Raw genomic sequence first — 8,124 nt, forward strand, 5'->3', positions numbered from 1 at the left:
CCGCCAAGGCCCGCCTGGCTGTTGGGGACGGAAACGAGGTGGCACACACAGAGCTCCTGGTACAGGCGGGTGCTTAAGCCTGCTCCCGTTTTTACCGTCTCTCCGGGTACCTCCCACCTCCACTGGCAATTTCAAATCTCCCCCCTTGATCCCTTCCTACTTTCTTTTTTTTTTTTTGAGACGGAGTTTCGCTCTTGTTACCCAGGCTGGAGTGCAATGGTGCGATCTCGGCTCATCGCAACCTCCGCCTCCTGGGTTCAGGCAATTCTCCTGCCTCAGCCTCCTGAGTAGCTGGGATTACAGGCACGCACCACCATGCCCAGCTAATTTTTTGTATTTTTAGTAGAGACGGGTTTTCACCATGTTGACCAGGATGGTCTCGATCTCTTGACCTCGTGATCCACCCGCCTCGGCCTCCCAAAGTGCTGGGATTAACAGGCGTAAGCCACCGCGCCCGGCATGTATTTCTCTTTTAAACTCTCCCATAGCATATTCTATTACTTCTTCCATAGTATTTATCACTTTCTAGTTTCGATTATAGGAGGGTGTGTGTGTGTGTGTGTGTGTGTGTCTGTCTGTCTAAACGCTCTACAAAACAGCAACACCTTAAAGGAAGAGGTTGCGTTATTCACCTTAGTACCCTCCCCACCAAAAATAGCTAGTTGAGTGCATCAGATGAGCTCAATAAACATAGCTGAATAAATCCACTTTTTGAGTTCTCTTTGTGAACCAACATATAAATCATGAACAGGTTCTTAAGGTCTCAGAATAAAGATGATGATGATGATGGTGATATTAGTAATGACGGTAGCCCTGCATTGCCTTTCACTATGCCGAGGCTCTTGAACTGTCTCATCTTCCCCCTTTATGAAGTTTGAGCTGGAGGAAGCCATGACTATACCATAAATGCTAAATGTAGCCTCTTTGGATTCCAGGGAGATTAAAAAAAAAAAAAGTTGGCTATATGGACTGAACTGTGTTCCCCCAAAATTCATGTGTTAAAGCCTAGTCCCAAAGTGACTACAGTCAGAGTTAGGTCCGTAAGGAGGAGATTATGATTAAATGAGGTCCTAAGGATATGGCCCTCATCCAGAAAGACTGGTGTTGAAGAGGAAGAGACAGGAGAAGGGTGCAGACACAGAGAAAAGGCAACGTGAGGACACAGCAAGGAGGCGGCCATCTGCACACCGAGGAGAAAGGCGTCAGGAGAAACCAACTTTGCCGACAGCTCGATGTTGGACTTCCAGCCTCCAGAATTGTGAGAAATTAATTTCTGCTGTTTAAACCACTCAGTCTGTGGGATTTTGTGATGGGATTCGTAAGCAGACTAAGACAGTGGTCTTGGAGTCGTTAGAGGAAAAAAAAAATGGCTGGGCGCGGTGGCTTACACCTTACAGGTAAATTTCTGTTGTTTTAAGCCATACATTTGTGGCAATTTGTTACCGCAGTCCTAGGAAACAAATCCATATAGTAAGGAAGTGATCATGTTGGAAGCCGAATAGGTAATAATATTAAATGAAAAAGAATGGCAAACTCAAGGTGGTAGATATATGCTTATAATACACATATATGTATGCATATTGAAGGGAAGATATAGACTTTTATTTTCCCGGGGTGTTTTTAATAAGGTGGCTTGAATGAATAGAAAGCATTTCATGTATTCTATAATAAGTAGGATGGACTGTTGCATGAACCTGAAAAGACAGTCCAGGCATTCCATGTGTCAGCAGAGCCATGCTAGGACCTAGGCTATTTCTCACCCTGGTCAATTTGATTTTTTGGTTTTTGACCCAAGCAATATTACATCACAAATTCATTTTTTTCTTTTCTTTCTTTTTTTGAGATGGAGTTTTGCTCTTGTTACCCAGGCTGCAGTGCAGTGGCGTGATCTCGGCTCACCGCAACCTCTGCCTCCTGGGTTCAAGCAATTCTCCTGCCTCAGCCTCCTGAGTAGCGGGGATTACAGGCATGCGCCACCATGCCCAGCTAATTTTTGTATTTTTAGTAGAGACGGGGTTTCACCATGTTGACCAGGATGGTCTCAATCTCTTGACCTCGTGATCCACCCTCCTCGGCCTCCCAAAGTGCTGGAATTATAGGCGTGAGCCACCGCGCCCAGCCATTTTTTAAATTCAAGTACCCACCAAAATCCCACCCTTCTGCACCTGTTTCCCTGCACGGGACGCTCGCCTGTCTTTCAGAGTAGATTCACATCTTCTAGTCCACGAATCGCCAGCCTTTGCCTTCAGTCACATAGAACATCCCCTCACAAACCTTTCCACCCACCAGCCCCCACCCTCCTCTTCCTACAAATCGTCACTAAAGGGTGAGGCAGAGAACATGTTACTTTTTGGTCTAGTGCCTGATTATTTTAGACAGCCCAGAGAAAGGGCTGATTTGCAGTTGCCTATGTACTTGTATGCACAATTCTCTATCAGATCATTTAAATCTAACTTAATCCAACTAAATGTGCCTATATGCAAACATCAATATCTGTTTAGCCTTTCTATTTCATGCATCTATTTTAAATAGTTTTAATCTATTTTAGAATATTTAATACTATGTAACATTTTCATTACTCCAGTGCATATATGTGTATATATACTATACATGCTTACATACACACATATACATATGTAGACATACATACATAAACATGTGTATCACTTAATACTTTCCAAAGTTTTTCTTTTTTTTTTTTTTTTTTGAGATGGAGTTTCACTCTTGTTACCCAGGCTGGAGTGCAATGGCGCGATCTTGGCTCACCGCAACCTCCACCTCCTGGGTTCAGGCAATTCTCCTGCCTCAGCCTCCCGAGTAGCTGGGACTACAGGCGCGCACCACCATGCCCAGCTAATTTTTGTATTTTTAGTAGAGACGGGGTTTCACCTTGTTGACCAGGATGGTCTCAATCTCTTGACCTCGTGATCCACCCGCCTTGGCCTCCCAAAGTGCTGGGATTATAGGCGTGAGCCACCGCACCCAGTCAATACTTTCCAAAGTTTTTCTTATAGATATTGACTCATTTTACACAATATTTTAAAGAAAATGAGGGAGGTAATTTTTTATTTATTTATTTTTTGAGACAGAGTTGCACTTTGTCGCCCAGACTGGAGTGCAGTGGCGTGATCTGGGTTCACTGCAACCTCTGCCTCTGGGGTTCCAGAGATTCTCCTGCCTCAGCCTCCTGAGTAGCTAGGATTACAGGCATGGACCACCATGCCTAGCTAATTTTTATATTTTTAGTAGAGATGGGGTTTCATCATGTCAGCCAGGCTGGTCTCGAGCTCCTGACCCCAGGTGATCGGCCTGTCTCGGCCTCCCAAGTGCTGGGATTACAGGCGTGAGCCACCGCGCCTAGCAGAGGAAGGTAATTTTTGTCCCCATCCTGGAGACAAAATCATTTATGCAAAGTTAGAGGGCAAATTAGTAACACAGCCAGAACCAAAACCAGTCCAATCCTATATATAGAACGCTATATATTTATATATATATATATATATTTATATATATATATATATATTTATATATATATATATATATTTTTTTTTTTTTTTTTGAGAGAGTCTCGCTCTGTCACCCAGACTGGAGGGCAGTGGAGTGATCTCGGATCACTGCAACCTCTGTCTCCTGGGTTCGAGCCATTCTTGTGCCTCAGCCTCCCAAGTAGCTGGGATTACAAGTGTACGCCACCACACCCAGCTAATTTTTATATTTTTTTAATAAAGACAGGGTTTCACCATGTTGGTCAGGCTAATCTCAAACTCCCGGCCTCAGGATCTGCCTGCCTTGACCACCCAAAGTGCTGGGATTACTAGGCGTGGGCCACCACACCTGGCTTCTAGAAGACTATATTATAATTACATATTGTCCTTTATTATAAAAATCATGCCACTTCTTTGAAAAATAAAAAAATCTTCTGGGTGCAGTGGCTCATGCCTATAATCCCAGCACTTTGGGAGATCAAGATAGGAGGATCACTTGAAGCAAGTTCGAGACCAGCCTGGTCAGTGTAGTAAGATCCCCATCTCTATATTTTTTATAAGAAAAAGGAAAAAAAAAGCAAGGAATAAACCAGAGTACATAATAATATAAATTTTTTTTATAAAAAAAAAGAAGAAACCCATAGGATCTATATCCATACTGGTACAAAACAACTCTGGAAGAATAAATGTAAAGCTTATGGCCGTGGCTGCCACTGGGGTGGGTGAACTTGCTAAATGGAAGGATGGGAGCTGATACAGCTGGGCTCTGTGTCCCCACCCAAATCTCATCTCAAATCATCATCCCCACATGTCGGAGGAGGGGCCTGGCGGGAGGCGATTGGACCACTGGGACAGTCTCTACCATGTTGTTCTCGTGATAGTGAGTCAGTTCTCACAGATCTGATGGTTTTAAGGTGTGGCATCCCCCTCACTCTCTCTCCTGCCACCATGTAAGATGTACCTTGCTTCCCCTCTGCCTTCTGCTGTGATTGCTAGTTTCCTGAGGCCTCACAGCCATGCAGAGATATGAGTCAGTTAAATCTCTTTTCTTCAACAATTACCCAGTCTCAGGTACTTCTCTATAGCAGTGTGAAAATGGACTAACACAGAAGGCTTACACACTAGACTTTTTCAAGCCTTTTTATTTTTTATTTTTTGAGACGGAGTTTCGCTCTTGTTACCCAGGCTGGAGTGCAATGGTGCAATCTCGGCTCACCACAACCTCCGCCTCCTGGGTTCAGGCAATTCTCCTGCCTCAGCCTCCTGAGTAGCTGGGATTACAGGCACACGTCACCATGCCCAGCTAATTTTTTGTATTTTTAGTAGAGACAGGGTTTCACCATGTTGACCACAATGGTCTCGATCTCTTGACCTCGTGATCCACCCACCTTGGCCTCCCAAAGTGCTGGGATTACAGGCGTGAGCCACCGCGCCCAGCCTCAAGCCTTTTTAAAAACCCTGTGAATGTATTGTGTATTTAGAAAACTAAACGTGTTCTTAAATGAACATACACAAAGGCTTAGCACTTCCTTCAAGAGCTAAGACTAGGCTAAGAACAGGAATCAGAGCGCTGCCTTTTCTGTGGTGTGATGTTCGCAAGATGCTGGTTTCTGCCTCTCTAACTCTCCCCTCCCCATCTCACTTAATTAACAACAACAGTAATAACTAGCACCTGCCCACTACATGCTATGCACCTTTTCAGTGTTTTACATGGATTAGCACCATTTAATCCTCACAACAAACCTATGCATTAACTGAGGCACAGGAAAGATTATTTGAAGGTCAAAGCAGGTGAGTCAAGATACAAACTTGGGCCCAGCACGGTAGCTCACGCCTGTAATCCCAGCACTTTGGGAGGCTGAGGCTGGTGGATCACTTGAGGTCAGGAGTTTAAGACCAGCCTGGCCAACATGATAAAACCCTGTCTCTACTAAAAAACACAAAAATTAGCTAGGCGTGGTGGTGTGTGCCTGTAGTTCCAGCTACTTGTGAGGCTGAGGCAAGAGAATCACTTGAATCTGAGAGGTGGAGGTTGCAGTGAGCCGAGATCACACCACTGCACTCCAGCCTGGGTGACAAAGTGAGACTCTGTCTCAAAAAAAAAAAAGATACAGACATGGGCATTATGGGCCCAGGATCCACACCCTAACCACAATCCCACGTCACCTCTCATTTACAGAGCAAAATTACTCCATTGGGGTTAGGTCTTGTTCTTCAGAAAAGAAAAAAAAAAAGCCTTGCAAAATGTCATGTGTTTCCTGGGAGGATTAAAAGAGCATGTCTTTTAGCCATTGTCTTTAGCACCTCCGAAAACAGGCACTTGTCACCATGGAGACCATGAAATCCATGAACAGGACAGAACACAAGTACTAAAAGGGGAGTGGGAAGCATTCCCAGAACGTTCCAGAGCAGGGGGTGCCTGCTGGAAAGAGGATGTCAGAGCCCAGAGAGGGTGTGGGAACAGCTGGGATGTCTCTGGTGGGGTGACCGGGAAATTTTACCAGCTCCCCAGCTTTCCAGAGAAAGTACCCATTCTTTGGGACCCAGCTAAGTCCATTGGTAACCCAGAGCGTGGCTTGTCTGTGTGAGTTATCTGATGAAACCGCCAGCTTGTATTTATACCTACCCAGGAGGACGCCCGCCAGGCTTCGTCATCGCGGGTACATCTGAGAAGGAACACCTCCTGCTCTTTCTCTGGAGGGTGTTGGGCAGTGATACTACTAAACAGATGCCAAGTGCACAGTACCGTCTCCCTACCGCACCTCCCATCAGCCCTGGCGCCGGTCTTCTTGCTCACCAACTTTTGCTGCTTCTATTTCTTTCTCCCCTAATTCCTAAGACCAAAATCCAAGTTCGTTAAACAAATCTGGATTACGTAGCCTCTTACATGCATGGCCTCATTCCAGGTGCTATGGGGGAGATAAGAACAGAAATCCTGGTACCTGTGTGCCTAGGTTCAAATCCCAGCTCTACCATCTAATAGCTATCAGGCACTGGGCACATTACTTAGCCCCTCTGCGTGTTTTGCTATCTCTGAAATGGTAATGTCTACCTCACTGGCTTGAACCCAGGAGGAGGTTGCAGTGAGCCAAGATTGCAGCATTGCACTCCAGCCTGGGCGACAAGAGCAAGACTGTCTCAAAAAAAAGAAGAAGAAAAAAAAAAGAAAACCAAAGAGTCCGGGCGTGGTGGCTCACGCCTGTAATCTCAGCACTTTGGGAGGCCGAGGCAGGCAGATCACCTGAGGTCAGGAGTTCAAGACCAGCCTGGCTAACATGGTGAAACCTTGTCTTTAAAAAAATAAAAAAAAAAGCAAAGAAAAAAGAGAAACTAGCTACGGAGGCAGAAAAGGGGAGTCAGTGCAGTGACAGATGAGGCAAGAAGCCAAAGGGATGGAGCTCCACTGCATTTGGAAAATAAGCCTTCAACATAGAAGTATACATGCATTTTTCCCAAAACTTAAGCTCTCTGAGGGCAAGAACCTGTAGGTTACATTCTAAGGACCATAGAAACTGGTTGTCCACCTAAGAAACCTCTCCATAGAAATTATGTTGATGACATCATTAAAGACGCTTTTTTTCTGGGCTGACACACCTCTATGAAAGTGCTTACGTTTCTTCACCAAGTCTCTGATGCCTGTTCGTCCCACCTTGGATGGTACAAAAGTGACAAGACGGTGGCTCATGCCTGTAATCCCAGCACTTTGGGAGGCCGAGGCAGGCGGATCACGAGGTCAAGATATTGAGAACATCCTGGTCAACATGGTGAAACCCCATCTCTACTAAAAATACAAAAAATTAGCTGGGTATGGTGGCACGTGCCTGTAATTCCAGCTACTCAGGAGGCTGAGGCAGGAGAATTGCCCGAACCCAGGAGGCGGAGGTTGTGGTGAGCCGAGATCGCACCATTGCACTCCAGCCTGGGTAACAAGAGCGAAACTCCGTCTCAAAAAAAAAAAAAAGTGACAAGAGCATGTCAAAAGTTTCAAAGGGGCTGTTGAAAAATATGAGCTGGAAACATGTAAGCTAAATATGAGCTTGGGTATTAAAATTAGAAGTAGGTCACAGAAACCCAACCCCACGTATCTGGATCCAGCCCTTGGTGAGTGGGCCCTGGCATGTCCTTCACAATCCCATCTTTACCTGCGGTTGTCAGGCCAGCACACGACCCCTTCCCGCCTGCCCTTTCCTAATCACCTCCACTCTCTAGTGACGACATCCAGCTGGCTGTACACTGCCATTTCCCACAGGTTCTAAATGCCTGGGCTGCCAAGAGGGTTGAGTGTTTACATTTATTTTTATTTTTTATGGAAATGGGGTCTCACTATGTTGTCCAGGGTAACTTTGAACTCCTAGGCTCAAGCAATCCTCCCACTCTGGCCTCCTAAAGCTCTGAGATTACAGGCATGAGCCACCATGCCAAGCCGGGTGTTGAAAAAAAAAAAGGTCTGTGAGGCTGGGCGCAGTGGCTCACGCCTGTAAACCCAGCACTTTGGGAGGCCGAGGCAGGTGGATCACGAGGTCAAGAGATTGAGACCATCCTGGTCAACATGGTGAAACCCCGTCTCTACTAAAAATACAAAAAATTAGCTGGGCATGGTGGCGCATCCCTGTAATCCCGGCTACTCAGGAGGCTGAGG

Source organism: Aotus nancymaae, unplaced genomic scaffold (genome assembly GCF_030222135.1).
Source record: "Aotus nancymaae isolate 86718 unplaced genomic scaffold, 86718_ANA_hifiasm-v0.15.2.pri h1tg000049l, whole genome shotgun sequence".
NCBI lineage: Eukaryota > Metazoa > Chordata > Mammalia > Primates > Aotidae > Aotus > Aotus nancymaae.